Below are 17,239 nucleotides of genomic sequence, written 5' to 3' on the forward strand. Positions count from 1 at the left end.
GAGATGAGCGCACAACCCTAGAGTCTGGCAAGACTGGCCTGTACGGGCAGGGGTACCTTTACCTTTACTTTAAAGCCACCCAAGTTGGTGGCCCTCACTGCTTCCTGTGGGAGGGAGTTCCACAGTTCTGCCACACACTGCATGGAAGGTTCACCTGTCCTGAACCTTCCAACATTCATCTTCATGGGATGTCCACAAGTCCTAATGCTGTGAGTGGGGAAGGAAAACTTCTTCTTTTGCACGAACCTCAACTTGATTTTCTTTGTTGCTCTTTCCCCCTCCTTTCCCCCCATCCATTCCTTCACAGGGTCTTATTTTACTATCACACCCTGATATCCACATTCCTTGCTGGAAGGCACCACACACCTCATCAACCTTTTTTGGGGGTTGCTGGGGGGCAGTTTGTGGCATAACTGAAGGACGCCCCCCCCCCCCCCGCGCCAACCATGCCTTCGCCACCAGTAATTGGAGGAGGGGGTGTATATTCCCTCTGACAAATAACCTCCCACTGAACTGACGCAGCAGGAGGAGAGGAAAGGAAGATTTAGCCTCCAGGCTGAAGCCTGGCTGCAATGAAGATGCACATCCCAGGAAGCCTCCTTGCATCCCTTTCCTCTCAAAGCACATGTGGCTCTTATTAAACTAAAGCACTCTTTTTTAAAAAATTGAGAAGCCCTCACCCCAGCATGCTTTGTCTCAACTTCTTCCTCAAACTGGGGGTTTCTGCTCCTGCCATGGGGCCCCTCATTTGGAGATAACTGCACTTCTGCCAGATAAAGTCTTCTCTGAATGGGCTGATTCATTAAGATGAATTGGCTTGCAATGGGTCTGGCTGCTCAAGGCTCCCTGGGGCAGTGACTCCAATAGATACTTGCTTTGTTGAGCCTTTACTGCTGCAAAGGGAAGCATCCATGTGGTGGTGACCCTTCTGGTTTTCACTTAGCAGCTCAGAAGCATCATTGATTCATTATTATCTTTTGAGAACGGTAGTAGTGCTTTTTTATTGGAGAGAATGCGCAGCCACACCCTAGCTCCAAGATGACTGTTCTATTAGCAAAGACAGATCTGTGCGCTAGACAATTTCTCAGACTGGCGTCTCTATCTCTCCACCCCGTCCCCCAGTTTTAAGAAGGCATTGAAAGCATCTCTGGCTTTCCTGTCAAATGCCAAAACTGGCACAGTTTCAGAGACATTATACGCTTAAGGTTAGATGCTGAGCTTGTGATGAAGATAAAAACTAGTTCGTTTCGGGTACTGAGCTGATGGGGTTGTATATCAAAACATTGAAATATGAAATTAAGCATTCTTTACAGCAGGTTGAAAAGTCCTCTGGGAAATTTGCTACCTGTGTTTTAGAACTTTCATTCTTTACTCCCCCCAACCCCAGAGTATTATTTGTATATCCCCAAGCAAACACCACTGAATTACAAGATCAAGTTGCTGTTATATCTTGCATAATCCCAGTGGAATGTGAATGTGCAACCCAAACTCTGCTTCCTGTTGTTTTTTGTGGGCTTTTCTTCCTCTTTTCTGCAGATAAAGGCTATTAAGTGCAACAGATGTCACAGGTTTTTAACATTTTGGAGGCAAGAATCAGATCTGTTTTCTCGCATTTGAAATAACACACCGAGAGAATTGTCAGTATAAAAGCAAAGGTCACCATAGATATTGGGACTGCAGAGAATTCAGTGCAGAGAAACTTAAAAGTTTCAGTACAGAGACTTTGCCTCAAGGAAAACAACATCAGAGAAACTCAAGCCTATAATCGTGGGCAAGGATGTGGAACCTGTGGCTCTTCAGATGTTGGGATTACAGTTCCAATAATCCTTGAGTCCATTGGACATACTGTCTGAGGCAGTTGGGTGTTGGAGTCCAGTAACATCTGGAGGGCCAAAGATTCCTCTATCCCTGATCTTGGGGCTTCTATAGCTCTCTGTATGTCAAGACATAACCGGTTTCCTCTCTGTGCTCAGGGGATTACTCCATTCACTCAGTGGAGAGGCTTAGTCGGTACAGCATGGGACTTTTGGATCTCAGATGGATCTTTCACAAGGGAGCCAGGGATGCTGCTACTTGGAACAAAGCTTTTAGATTAAGTCTGGAGGCTGAAATCTTGTTCTCCATTCTCATGTATAAATTAAACTTGCAAATGAACGCTGACAGGATTCCGCCCAATACTGCTTTGCTATTAACAGATGGAGGAGCCATTACTGCATTGAAGCATTGGCTTAGGAATGATTGTGCATAGTGAATGATGTGCATAATTCCAAGGATGCTTGTCAGATTCCTACAGCAGTTCTATAGCCCCCTCTGCACTATACCGTTAAAGCAGCATCATGGCGTCCCACAAAGAATTCTGGGAGCTGTAGTTCATTGAGGGTGCTGAGGCCCCTATTCCTCTCGCAGAGCTACAGTTTCCAGATAATTTTAATGATCAATCCTTTTCCCCAGGGAACTCACGGAATTGTAGCTTTGTGAGGGGAATAGGAGTCTCCTAACAACTCTCAGCGCACTTAATAAACTACAACTCCCAGGATTATTTGGGTGGGGAAAAGCCATGGCTGTTTAAAGTGGGATGCTTCTTTAAAGTTCAGCTAACCAGTGATCCGTAACTGAGGTGTGGGTCGGAGGGCAGGCAGGCTGCATGGGAGCCCCATGTATGAAGACTGGGAGCTGAACATAGCATTTGAAATATACCATCTCAGGTAGTTTTTATTTATTTATTAGCTTTATATACCACTCTTTGTCGTAAGATCTCATGGTGGTTGACAGAATAAGAGAGAGCCTATGGAAAACTTGTAATTATAAAGAAGAGTCAAATTGTCCCATTAGTCAGTTATCTGTCAATGAGCGGGCTTTAAAAGGGCCACTGACTTCACTTTGGAGGACACAGCCACCTGACTTCAACATGAAATACCGTATTTTTCGCTCTATAGGACGCACCTTTTCCCCTCCAAAAATGAAGGGGAAATGTGTGTGCGTCCTATGGAGCGAATGCAGGCTTTGGCGGAAGCCTGGAGAGCGAGAGGCGTCGGTGCGCACCGACACCTCTTGCTCTCCAGGCTCCAGGAAGCTATCCGCAAGCCTTGCGCACCGGGGGGAGTTCCCCTGGGCGCGCAAGGCTTGCGGGCGGCAGCGTGCAGCACGGGGCGCCCTTCGGAGGACGTCCCGTGCTTCGTGCAGGTGTCCGCAAGCCTTGCGCACGGGGGGGGGACTCCCCCCGGGAGCACAAGGCTTGCGGGCGGCAGCCTGCAGCGCGGAGCATGGGGCGCCCTTCGGAGGACGTCCCGTGCTTCGCGCAGGTGTCCGCAAGCCCTGCGCACGGGGGGGGGGGACTCCCCCCTGGCGCGCAAGGCTTGTGGGCGGCAGCCTGCAGTGCGGAGCACAGGGTGCCCTCCAGAGGACGTCCCGTGCTTCGCGCAGGTGTCGGCAAGCCTTGCGCCTGCGGCGCCCTGAAGCAGAGCCCCTCGCGCCGGGCAGACATCGGCCAGCCCCACAAGCTTGGGGGACAGCGGGGAGGCGCAGGGCAGCCATCCCACTGTTCCCCGACCTGGTTTTGGGGGGGAAATAAAGGGGGAAAAATTCCTTTATTTCCCCCCCAAAAAAGTAAGTGCGTCCTATGGGACGGAGCGTCCTATGGAACGAAAAATACGGTACCCCCTTGCAAAAATGTTGTGTTTTCTGCTCAGACCCACACCATATATTTTAGAGCTTATGGCTTGGAACTTGAGTTTACCCCCACAGAGCCACAGTTTCCAACAAATTACAGGTCCCAGGATTCTTTGGGGAAAGCCATGTGTTTTAAATGTTTGGTGTGGACGTGACCTCATTTGCACCTGGGGTAAGTTGGGCGCTAGAATTGCAGAACTGTAGAACCTCCCAGTCCTCCCCTCCCCCACTGCTCCTCCTCCTCCTCTCTCTCTTCCTCACTCCCTCTCTCTGGAATTGTGAATGTAACTGCAAGCCAAGGTGCAGGAAGTGCAGAGTTTTCATTTTGCTGCATTCTGGCTGTTGATTCAACTGAGCATTTAATTTCCTTTACAGGAGCCGAGGTGCTCATATGAAAGGGGGTTATGCTACATTTCTTTCAACCTCCCTTCCTGTCGCCTCTGAAAGGATCTGTCTGCTACTGTGGCAGCTTCCAGAAGCTCTGTGTCTGCGTTTGCACATGTGTGTTTGTGTGAGTGTTCACATTGCAAACAGCTGTATAAAGAATCTGGAACTTCAGGCCACACAAGAATGACTATACTGTAGTGTTAACAGGAATGCTGGTTCAAATCCTACCACCGCCACTGCTGCCCCAAACTTTAAAGCTCACATGCTTTGGGGAGAGGCAGTAACTTGGCTTGACCAGCTTCAAAGGGTTGTTGTGAGGCTATAATGTCACTGTGAGGTTGTAGTGCAAATTCAGCCAATTAATTGGCACCAAAGCCTCTTATTTATTTATTTAGAGCATTTTTTAACCCTGCTCATCTGCCAAAACTGTTCATACAGCAGCAAATTAAAATAAGACAGCCTTTTTTCGTAGAAGAGTCCCTTTGGGCAGATGGACGCATTTACAAAGCTGTCAACAAATCGTGGCCAGTTTTGTTGAGTATGATATAATGCTTCTTCCAAGCCTAATTTCACAGAGGGGAGGCGGCCCTTCAAATATCAAGGAGGGCATCTTAAGGGTGCATGTTATTGACCATGGCAAAAGACATGGTACAAAAGGGAAAAGGGATAGGGAGAGAAAGGTTGGCAAGCAACCCCAAGCACCAGTTCTTAAAGGAAAATAAGCAATTCTCACAATGTTGCAGCTTGCAGTTTTCTGCTTTCTTTCCAATGTACAGTGGTACCTCGGGTTAAGTACTTAATTCGTTCCGGAGGTCCGTACTTGACCTGAAACTGTTCTTAACCAAAAGCACCACTTTAGCTAATGGGGCCTCCTGCTGCTGCCGTGCCACTGGAGCACAATTTCTGTTCTCATCCGGAAGCAAAGTTCTTAACCTGAAGCACTATTTCTGGGTAAGTGGAGCCTGTAACCTGAAGTGTATGTAACCTGAAGCGTATGTAACCCGAGGTACCACTGTATGTTCATTTCAGTGGGATCTCCAGGGCAGTGTTAGAAAATAGCCGTTCTGCAACTGGTGCGGTCCAGTTGTGACAACATGGAGCTCTCTGGATGCCAGGATGGCGACTGGGAAAGCCAAATGCCACTTAGAGAAGGATCTGAAATATTTTCCTTGGAGCTTGAGTTTGTTTTATACAGTGGTACCTCTGGTTACGTACTTAATTCATTCCGGATGTCCATTCTTAACCTGAAACTGTTCTTAACCTGAGTTACCACTTTAGCTAATGGGGGCTGCCGCTGCCACTGTGCCGCCAGAGCACGATTTCTGTTCTCATCCTAAAGCAAAGTTTTTAACCCGAGCTACTATTTCTGGGTTAGCGGAGTCTGTAACCTGAAGCATATGTAACCTGAGGTACCACTGTACTGGATTGTTTTATTTGATGTTTAAATGTGCTGCAAACCACTTTGAGATTTGTTCTTCAAAATATAAAGTGGCATAGAAGTGAGATGAGCAATAATAATAATAATACCCCACTGCAGAAAAGCACCTGCACATTCCATTGTCGCAACTGTACTATTTGGCAATTAGATTATATACCAGAGTATCTAACACTGATGTAGGGTGAACAGATGTAATAAATGAATCTTCTGAGAACTGCTTTGCTCAGTGGGTCTTGGAAGGGTGAGGGGCACCTGTTCAGATGTAACTTTTGCCCAGCTCTGAAATCCTTAGCACACATTGCGGGATGATGCTCAGTATGCGTAGCAGTTGTCTGCCCATATGTTTCATAAATCCTCAGCTCCACAGGGTGAGCTGGCTCCCTGGCTTAACCCTACATGAGGAGTTCTCTTCCCATGCGTCCTTTTTGAGCAAATGGTCCCAGAAGTTATCCTCTTTCCCCTCCCCTCAGCAAATGTTGCAGACAGCTGCTTTGTGATATACATGTGTCAAGAACCCGCAACACACGCTACCCAGCAGCATATGCTAGCTTGCATTCTTTCTACACCATCTCTGCAGTAGTGTTCGCAAATGATTAATCTGGAAGACATGAGGCTCTGAATTAGTAACTCGGAATGCTGCAGAACTCCAGGAACATTGGAGACTGCAGACTTAAAAAGATGTAAAGGCCCCTATCCACTGAGCCTGCAAATGAGTATTTTATGCAGGTAGAGTAGTCTTGTTTCACTTTACCTTTAGCCTTCACATCCTTGAGAAGTGGAAGCTAAATCAGTGGCTTCTGGCCACGATGGCTATGCTCTGTCTCCATGGTTCGAGGTAACATGATTCCCAATACCAGTTTCTGGAAACCACAGGAGGGGAGAGGGCTCTTGTGCTCTGGTCCTGCTTGCAGGCTTCCCATAAAGGACATCTGCTTGGCCACTGTGAGAACAGGGTGTTGCAGTAGAGGGGCCTTTGGTCTGATTCAGCAGGGCTACTCTTACATTCTAATAGGGAAGGGCGATACTAGGTTCTCAACATTGTGATGTATCACCAGCTGAGCATCATGATGATGTTGAAAAGGAAGAAGCACTGGTCCTCGTCCTGCGAGGCACCAGGCTGAAACTGCTACCACCCCTGCTGCTGCCAGCATGCGGAGGGAGGAAGAAGAGGCCCTGGTCCCACAAGGAAGTAGGCAATCTGCCCGCTTGGCTGGAGAAGCAAGTCAAGGCGCCAGCTGACCGGCAAGCGAGATACCTGCAATATCTGGGTCAAACACTATCACGATCCGGCCCTCAATCTGATCCTGGAAGACGTATCAATACATCGCCCAGGCCTAGTGCTTACTTGTCTCTGTGGAGTCAGGCTTCATTTGAATGTGCTTCACAGGAGTAATTCAGCTGTCAGAACAGGAATCATTCCACCTAACATGCTTAAGACGAAAAATGTTCAGGAATGGAGAACTCTGCAACAACTTGCTGTGGGTTCCTGTCTTGTTGAAGGTTTGCACACCGTTCAGGTGCTGTTGCTGAATACTTTTTAAAAATGAGTTGGTCTGGGATGTAGCCAGTGAGAATTCTGGTGGGCCAGTTGCTTTTATGGGCTTTTTGAAAAGCTTACTCATAGCTGCTGGGCGCAGTCCTCCAGGAACTTCCCCTGTTCAAGGCACATTTGCATAACCAGGAATTGCTTTAAATGGATTAAATCCCATGTGTCACTTGCTGTGTCTCAGTCATGAGCATTGCTGTCTGGTGACCTGGCTTCCTGATAGCCTTCCTCGCTTTCTTATGTGTGGATAGTGAGGTCATTGGAGCAGAGGAAGCTGCTGTGTACCATGTTCAGACCATTGGCTTGTCCACTGGCAGTGGCTTTCCAGGGTTTCAGGCATGGGCTCTTCCCATTCTCTGCCCTTCCTGGGTTGAATCCTCGACCTTTACCACTTGAAGATTGCTGATGGTCATGGTGGACCACTTTTCTCCCTGTTCTGCCAATTGCAGCATGTTTTGCTAGATGCCAAATGATTACACAGAATTCAGATGGTAATGCAATAAAACACGATAGAAGAAATAAAAGATTTTTTTGGGGGGGGGTGAGGTCGGGAGAGAAATGTCTTGTTCTGGGGGCTTCGGCACCCTGCGTTGTAAAGCCTTTGCTGCCCTTTGCCCCCAGCCTTCCTTTCCTCCTGCCCTCTTCCAGCAGCACTACTGCCACGTGGGCAAGTTTGGCATGTTCCACGGGACATACGGGACCAGTGAGGTCCTGCTGCTTGTGAACTGGGTGGGGCTGATCGACCCCACCAACAGGTAAGGGGGTGGGGCAGCATCTTGGCTTATAAGCTGAACATTCACCACTGGATTACAACTCCTGCATTCGTTACCTGCAATTTCTGCGTTGCAGGGGGTTAGAGTAGATGGCTATTTGGGTTGCTTCCAACCCTACTGTTCTATCATTCAAAATACAATTAAAAATCAGTATGAATTTTTAATGCAGACATGTGGTGGACTGCCTGAGTGAAACTCACAGACCACAGTTTGGGAGCCCCTGGTACAGCACTTAACATTAGTATACTGGTTATAAAGAAGTATGTAAGAACTGCAGGTCATAATTTTAGAAATGGCAGTAAAACAAAATGCAAAATAAAACAAAATCACACAGTTAACAATCCAGTATTGAAGAAACTCAGGAGCAGTGGGGAGATTGGTTTTCAAAATTAATTCATATATTGTGCACATGAATTGTGCTAAGCCTTTTGGGATCAAGCAAGAAACACATTTTAAAATAACAATAAAAAGGGGTGGTGATTTCTCACGGCAATGTAGGAGTGACAATTTAAGCTTTCCACATGTCAGGATTGCTTTTCTTAAGCGGATGTAGTTTTCCCTTCCCCTGTCCATTTAGCATCAGCTGTTGGGTGTCCCTGTGTTTCATTTCTCCAGGACGGAGAAACATCAGACTCTTGAGTAAACAAGGATGATTCCATTTGCATTTGTGACTGCTGCCTCTGAGAGAAACCTTATGTACAGATTTCTCCTGTCAACACATGGAAAATGTGACTCTGCAGGTGCACCTGTCAGATTTGGTTAATTTGTGACATGCAGCTTCAATATGTTGCACGGTGGGCAGAATACTGAACTCCTAAGCCATGTATTCAGTTAAGCACAAACCCTAAATTGAACCTGCTTGTTTGTCTGACTTGTTTGCATGCAAGTTCTTTCCTTAATTATGCCAGGTGGTTAATGCACCCAGGTATTGTATGCACAGAACTATGTACTATTGGATTGTGGATGAAAGTAAGTTTGCTTTCAATCTCTTTCTGTTTGGAGCTCGGTAGAGGAAATAGCATCATCCCAGAGATGCAGTACATAAAACCTGGTACGTGTGGCAGGGGCTTTATACACCTATGAGGAAGCTGTGCTCTTTTCTGCTGTCTGAGTATGTGAATTAGCTGGGCATATCAGTAGCTTGGAAGGGAGGGCAAAAAGAGTGAGAAAAGAATCAAACAATTTATTGAAGCTGTTTTGTTTAGGCTCACTCTGATGTCCACAGGAGACCAGATGAGTTACTATTTGCAAGCCTCCTGCATGGGAACATTGTTTGCCCTGGTTTTAAATAAAATTAAATGCAGATTTTTCTTTTTGTTTCTCTTCTGGAGGAATGGCATGTGTCTATATGTGTGGGTGGGTGTTTGAAAAGAAAGTACAGGATCCCAAGAAAAAACAACAACCCACCCTGCTCATTCTCAACTCCTGCACTGCCCACCTTCCTTTAGCCAACAAATACAGAGGGCAAATGGATTTTCCTCCCAGTTGATTATCCTGCAGATGTTATTGTATATTTAAAAACCTCAAAGAAGTGAGGTCACTTTCCCTAAATAACAGAAGATGTAGATCTATAAATAAAGGTTGCCAGACATTGGTCTTCTGAGAACATAATAGTTATTTTGGCCTCTGCTAGAGTCTGAGGCACACCCAGATTTGCGTTATTGCAAAAAACCAAAAAACCCTTTCCCCATAAAGTAAGTAGCCATTTACACTGTGCCGCCATATCTGCAGAGGATTCTGAGCAGCATGGATTTTAACTTTTTTTTAAAAAAACCTGAAGAACATTTGGAGCTTCTAGACTGAGGTAACCAGGAGCCATGTTAAACATTAGCTGTTTCCAAGCCATTCTGCAAGCTTCCAGGTAATTTTGGCCAGCTAGTTATCAGCAGGTGTTCTCTGCTCTGATGTATTTTTCCTTTTTTATATTTTTGGAAGAGGGCATGTATAAATGGGAAGTTTAACCCCCAACAAAGTGACCCCTGAATTGATAAGGTGAGTCCTAAGGACTTTGCATTAGATTCACCAGGAAGCTGAATGGCCAAAACATCCCAGAAGAGCCATCTTGGATAGACTGTAGTCCTGCATGCTTTTCCCAGCTGTGGTCAACCAGAGATGACTTTGGAAAGCTGGCAAGCAAGGCATATCCTCCTGTTCTGTCTGTGTCCTCAGCATCTGGCAATCAGAGGCACCCTGATTTTGTTCCTGAATTGCCAGAGGATGGGAGGATTAAAAACTGGAACTTACATCCAGATCCCAAGCAGAGACAAAATGATGAGTAGAGAGTGAAATCTTCTGTTCTTTTTCTTGGAAAAAAATCTGGAATAAAATCCAGCAGTGCAGCAGCAATCTTCACTATTCAGACTGATAATTTATGTTTAGTGCTCTCTTCTGGAGGCTGAGTCTCTTAACCATGCTGAGACACTTCTTGGAATTCACTGCTTTCCTTCTGGGAGATACCCAGGAGAAGAAAACCAGGTTCAAAACAAACAGTAGCTTTAAAAGCGGCTAGTGGATCATTTTATAAACAATTTCAGGAAAAGGAACTGGAAATGTTTCAGACCGTTTCCTCTTAGAATAGGCTACTCTGAATACTTGGTGGTGGTGGGAAATCCAATGAGAAAGTTCCACACATGCATGTAGAGTCATAGAATTGTAGAGCTGGAAGAGACACCAAGGGTCATCTAGTCCAACCCCCCCTGGAACGCAGGAATCCTGCCCATCATATATTCAGAAACTGATGCATACATTCTGTGTTAGCCTCTGCTTCCAAAGAAGTCAGCTTCTTATTATTAAAGTTGATGCTGCAATAATGGTTAAGGAAACAAGAACTTGTTTATACCATTTGTCCATTGAGTCCAGTGTTGTCTGCTCTGACTGGCAGCTTCTCTCCAGAGTTTTGGGCAGAGGGATCTTTTCACATCTACTGCCGCCTGATCCTTTGCTAACCTGAAGATGCCAAGGGTCAGACCTGTGGTCAAGCCCTGAACTACTGTCTTTACCCATGTGCCTCAGTGGAAGCCTGGCCACAGGGATAAAAAACCTGTTCACTTTTATCACCTGCTTCTCAGAGACCGACCAATGAGGTGGTGATCTTCTTTGTACCCTGCCAGTTTAGACTGAGGGTGAAGGCTGGCTCCCATATTTTGGGAGAGGGGAATTTCTAGATGTCAAAAAGTAGCACGTCAGGAGAAGGATAGATTTAGCACCCTAATAGCTCTCATGCAGTATATATATTTGCTCCAGTGTGAAGCAATCCAGACCAGACATAGGTTTTCCACCTCATATTATGTTTATGAGAACTGGGCTTTTGTTTTACTGTTTCTGATTTCCTAGTCCCAGCTGCTTTCCTTCTCCCTGATCATTCACTTGATTGATGCAACTGTCTAAACTTGTCAATTTCATTCTTAAGGTTTAAAAAAATAAAATTACTGGATGTATTGAAAAGCAGGAAATGCCCCCTTTCAAGCATGTTATGTGGGAACTGCATTTGGTCAACTTTTGCAATATAAACTTCTTCCTGCATGAGATGCGGACATCGTTTGTCCTACAAAGATAAGGGAGATATGATTTCTGATATGGTTTCACTGTTGTGACTGGCTATAAGAATGGAAGGAAACAGCCTGCAAATGTATACTGTAGTGCTCCAAAGGTCATTCCTATGCCAGCTCACTCTGGAAGAGTCAACTGTTTATTTTTCTACCTTGTTTTTCTTTGCTTGGGAGATCTTACTTTGGAGAGAGAGAGAGGCACACACACACACACACTTCTGCAAGCAAGTGGTGGGTACCTGCTCAGGCAGGTAGCCTCTTGTCTGCCTTTAGAAAGGTAAACACTCAAAGCAAGAGCACAAAATCTGCCTTCTGCATAGCCTGTTACAGAAAGAGTCTGATAATGCATTTCCCAACTCCCTCCTTTGTTGCATAGTTGCCCTCCTGTGGCAACTGTCCTGACTCATCCAAAGGCATAGCTACTGCCCATGGTTCTCTTGCTCAAGATGATTATAGTAATTTGCTTTCTGGTTAGCAACTTAATGAGGCTTTCTGCCATCAGGTCATTTTCCTTCTTCAAACCCTTATTGAGATGTGTTGACTGTGTGTGACTCTTCACTTAGATGTTTTCCAATTTGGTGCTTTGGTAGGGAGAATCAACAAGTTTGGGGGCTTTAATCCCACCTGTGATTTCAGCTAGAATGTCCCCTCTTTCAGTTATGGTTAGGAGATATTACTTCGTTCTGTTTGGTGCCATGGTTGGCACTTCTCCTGTCCCGGCTCTTGCAATGTAATCTTGAGATGTGTGTGCCAACGACCAGTGGAAAGGAGGGGTGCTACTCAATGTCTTCCCACTGTAGGGATGCTTTGCAAAAGCCTTTGCCTACTCTGTGGCTTCCAGACATTTTGGACTACAACTCCCTGCGCTGGCTGGGGCAGATGAGAGTTGTAATCCAAAACGTGAAGTTTTCACTCCTTTGTTTATATATATCCTGTCTTTTTTCCTCCAAGGAGCTCAAGGTGGTGAACAAGGTTCTCCCCTTCCCCACGAAAACCCTGTGAGGTAGGTTAATGAAGATGTAAGATGAAAAGAGTGCATGGGAAGAGCATGCCTAGCCCCATGTGATAAAATATTGGCCCTGACAAGTCTGGGTTCAAATCACCACTCAGGTATTCCATGGGAAGCTGTCTTGTAATGGGTCATCTATTTGCTCATCTAATCCAGCATTGTGTACTCTGACTGGCAGAGGCTTCCCAGTGGAGGGCCTTCCCATCACCTCCCACCTGGCTTTTCTTTGTTTCAAAGTGTGGATGTGAGAGACTGTGAGGACGCCTTCAGACCATGCATGCACTTCACCACTGAGCTAAACCCTTTGTATATCTGGATCCCTACTATTTCCCCAATCAACATCTGTGGAAAGGGCCAAAGTTCAGTGGTAGAGCATTGGTTTTGCACGTGGAAGGACCCTGGTTCAGTCCCCAGCATCTCCAGGGTGGGGGGAGACCTCCTGTCTCAAACCCTGGAGAGCCTCTGCCAGTCAGTATAGACCATTTTGGGCTAGGTGAACCAATGGTATGGCTTGAACAAGGCAGCTTCCTGTGTTCTTACCTTCCTCAGTTGCTTTTAACAGAATCTTAGTGGTTGACGTGGAGTCAGTCTCTGAAGACTTCCTGATCAGAATAGTCGTGTCCCAAACAGCTTAGACTTTAAATGTGGATGATTCCTAGATGAATCACAGAATCATAGAATTGTAGATGCTCTGTCACTTGGTCCCATGTCCTTGTCTTTAGCAGGTTTCTTTAAGAGGCGATTTCATGCCAGTTAAGGACGAGGAGTATAGTAACAGAGCCACCTTTTGCATGCAAATATCCCAATTATGTGACCTTTTGTCTCTTCTCTGTTGTCACCCTGCTGCTGTGGGTGTCTTCTGTAGCAGTCTCTGAAGCAAAAGAGAGGAGCTACTGGCACCACTTAAAAACAAGACGTGTGTGCATTCTCCTTGCTTTTACTACCACAGAGAGATGCAGAATTGTAGGCTAAAAGCATAATCTGAGCACAATGCAGACAAATGTCTCTCTTGGAGCCTCTAATAAGCTTCTACCCATTCATTTCCTGATGCTGACAAGCTGAACAAAGAAGGAGGCATGTTTTAAATTTAGCTCTGAGTCACTGGCTTTCCTGCATCTCAGAACTCTGGGTAAGTGTATAGGCAGATTCCCTGTAATGAAAGCCAAATACACATCTGCTGCAGGTTTGCTGGACAGTCTCTCCTCATAAGCATTTTGCTTCTGTATTACTGTTGGGCAGTTGGGGGAGAAGGGATCTGTCAGGATGAAGGTGGGCATTGGCTTCAGTGAGATTTGCGCAGTCTAAATTGCATGCCAGGTTGGCAGCCATAATTACTTCCGTGGCCCACTCTGAGCAGCTTGTCGGGTGCAGACGTCCTCTTTGCATGATCATCGGTTCCTGGGTCACTGTGAGGGAAAGCCTGCTCCCTGCAGCTCCCCAGCCCATGAGAAAGTGGCTGTGGGAATAAGCATCCTTCTTGTGATGTTCTTTGGCATCTTTGTCCCACTTTTGAGAAATGATTAAAAACTTCCTTTTTCTTCTTCATGTTCTGTGTGGTTTCTTTGATCTTTTCCCTACTAGGAGGTTAATTATTGCACTTCTAATGCGCTTCGTTGCTTTCTTTTAGCTTTATCCTCCTTTGTGCCTGCAGTCAGAGATCTGTTCATTCTGTTTTTGCAAAGCTTGTAGCTTATGCTGGGTACTTTATGAAGGCACCAATTGCTGCATGCAGAATTCAGTTTTCTGCACACTGGTTAGAGCTGGAGTGTCATGGGTCTCTTATCTCCTTTAGCAATAGCTAGGGATGTTAAGAAGGCAGTGGGTTTTTTTTATTCCACACTCTATTGCATGCAACACTGTTTCTTTTCTGCTGCTTTTCATCTTCCACCAAATATTGCATTATTGGTCTCGCTGTCTGCTGCGGCAGAGTTACATAACTCGCTAAAGTCATTACATGCATTTTGATCTTGTTATGTTATTCCACTTTGTTTGTTTTATTGCAAAGGAAACACCATGAAAATGGGGTGGGGAGGAATGTAATCAGTTATCTATCATTTGCAGGCTGAAAGGATCCACAACCATGAATAAAAGGTAAAGGTAAAGGTACCCCTGCCCGTACGGGCCAGTCTTGACAGACTCTAGGGTTGTGCGCCCATCTCACTCAAAGAGGCCAAGGGCCAGCGCTGTCCGAAGACACTTCCGGGTCACGTGGCCAGCGTGACATCGCTGCTCTGGCGAGCCAGAGCTGCACACGGAAACGCCGTTTACCTTCCCGCTAGTAAGCGGTCCCTATTTATCTACTTGCACCCAGGGGTGCTTTCGAACTGCTAGGTTGGCAGGCGCTGGGACCGAAGAGCGGGAGCGCACCCCACCGCGGGGATTCGAACCACCGACCTTTCGATCGGCAAGCCCTAGGCACTGAGGCTTTAACCCACAGCGCCACCCGCGTCCCACTTTGTTTGTTTTATTGCAAAGGAAACACCATGAAAATGGGGTGGGGAGGAATGTAATCAGTTATCTATCATTTGCAGGCTGAAAGGATCCACAACCATGAATACCGCTTGTATTAATTGATTTCCGTTCTGGACATGGGATGAATAACTGAACACTGGCAGTTTCCACTCGTGTTTTTGCTTTCATTCGAATTCTCTGATATCCCTAGCAATATTGGGCAAGATTTTTCAGGAAGGCAAGGAGGCAAGCAAGAGTGGTTCCTCTATGTTTGCCCAGCTAAGTTTGCCCTGTTGTGCTCCAGAACGTGAAATGTCTGTGAAAATCTTCTTCCAGTTCTCTCTGCTCAGGGTGTGGCTGGGGAAATGATGAGGGAAATGGAAGCTGGCACCTTCCTAGGAACCCTGATGTCATTTCCTGTGCTTCAGGGCCTCTTCTGTTGCCTGTGGAGGCGCTTCTAAAGGTTTTCTGTGCTGTTTCAACATGCTGATGTGCATCCGCAGTTCCTTTTTCTTCCACTGCATGATTGCAATGGGCCTGACCACGCAGCTTTTTAAAAGCAGGTGTTCCTCAACATGGGAATATCATGAAGGGTGCTGATGAAGCCTTGCTCACCAGGTAATAAAACACTCCATTCCCCTAAGCCCCCTAGTTGATGCTTGACTCCCAACAATTCTGAATAATTATTTTTATTCTGGAAAAGCCAAACAGGCATTGGGGAGTAATGTGCATTGCTAAAGGAGGTTCTTGCAATCTAAGAGGCTCCCACATTTCTCTTACGCTTATACCGTATTGTTCGCTCTATAAGATGCACCAGACCACAAGACGCACCTAGTTTTTGAAGGAGGAAAACAAGAAAAAAAAAATTCTGAATCTCAGAAGCCAGAACAGCAAGAGGGATTGCTGCGTAGTGAAAGCAGCAATCCCTCTTGCTGTTCTGGCTTCTGGGATAGCTGCGCAGCCTGCATTTGTGCCATAAGACACACACACATTTCCCTTTACTTTTTGGAGGGAAAAAGTGAGTCTTGTAGAGCAAAAAATACGGTATTTCATTTCAAAAAAGTTTCCTAGTTTAAAGCTGGAATGTTCAAACCTAACATTCACAACTCTGGGTTATTTGAAAACTGGTGGTTTTTTTTTTTTTTTTGCAAAAGACACCCCCACACACCCAGCTCCTCTCTCAGGGCTTAACAGTGCATAATGCAAAAGAGCCATGGTTTTGATTTCCTTACATGCCTTGATCTTTCTCAAAACAAAAAACAAGAATTATTTCTGGATTCTTATGCTTTAATTCAGCCTCAAAGAAAAGCAGCACTGGTTTATGAACCTTGGTTTGCTTTGAGCCTAGTTAGGTATTGGGTGTGTGAACCTGGCATCCTTCCTTGACCATGGTTTTTTTGGCCACCCTGTCCAGAAGCTCCCTAAGCTATAAAAGCACAAAGCAAGAGCTTCTGAAAAGCCAACAGAGTTTTGCAGAAACAAACCATGGCTTGTTAGATCATCTGTGGGGCAACTCGTGGTTAATTTGAGGTTTGGCCTGACTAAATGCGTGACTAAAAGTTATGTGTGAACAAGGCCCTGTGTGTCTATTAGGTGGCCATAAAATGACAGTTGCATGCGCATGTTGCACTGTGAGGAGACTGATATGGGCTTTGAAAGCTCTCTCTTAGCTTATCTGGTACGCAAGTTGCTTGTCTCTTTCACAAGCAACCTGCGTCCCTGCCTTTCAGGTTGTAAGGGTGGAATTAGTCCCTCAAGGCTATTTAACCAGCCTACCATATGTTGTGCTTTTTCACTGAAGGGACTAGGCCTGATGCAAAGTGGCAAGAAAAATGCAAAAGCCAGTAGTCCAAAACTCCCATCATGAAAGAGCCTGTTAGGTGTTGAGATGACATCACAATGTTTTAAATGTACAGTTCCTTGCCACCTCTGCCTTTCTGATGGGGCTGGAGCCAAGTACAGGTGGAGCCAAGTACAGCCAAATTAACAGTGTCCAGGCATATAAAACAGAGAAGACTCTTTGGCTCCCTTCCAAGTCTGCAATTCTGTGAGTCTGTGATGTGACCAGCAGATTCCTTCTCCTTTGCAGCCAAAGGCCTGATAACAGAATTCCTTCTTGATACAGTGGTACCTCAGGTTACATACGCTTCAGGTTACATACGTTTCAGGTTACAGACTCCGCTAACCCAGAAATAGTGCTTCAGGTTAAGAACTTTGCTTCAGGATGAGAACAGAAATCGTGCGGCGGCAGCAGGAGGCCCCATTAGCTAAAGTGGTGCTTCAGGTTAAGAACAGTTTCAGGTTAAGTATGGACTCCGGAATGAATTTAGTGCTTAACCTGAGGTACCACTGTACTTAGTCCCATGGGGCTCCTTCTACAAAGAAGGCCTGGGATGGCATTAGCCTTCTCCAGTTTCT

The 17,239-nt window shown here is 45.8% G+C and overlaps 1 protein-coding gene across 3 annotated transcripts in view; it reads left to right on the forward strand.

The window, feature by feature from the left end:
* PLS3 (plastin 3) overlaps positions 1 to 17,239 on the forward strand; it is a 64,799-nt gene that overhangs the window by 5,255 nt on the left and 42,305 nt on the right. The window lies entirely within an intron of this gene.

Source organism: Podarcis tiliguerta (assembly GCF_965153285.1).
Source record: "Podarcis tiliguerta genome assembly, chromosome: Z".
Classification (NCBI taxonomy): Eukaryota; Metazoa; Chordata; class Lepidosauria; order Squamata; family Lacertidae; genus Podarcis; species Podarcis tiliguerta.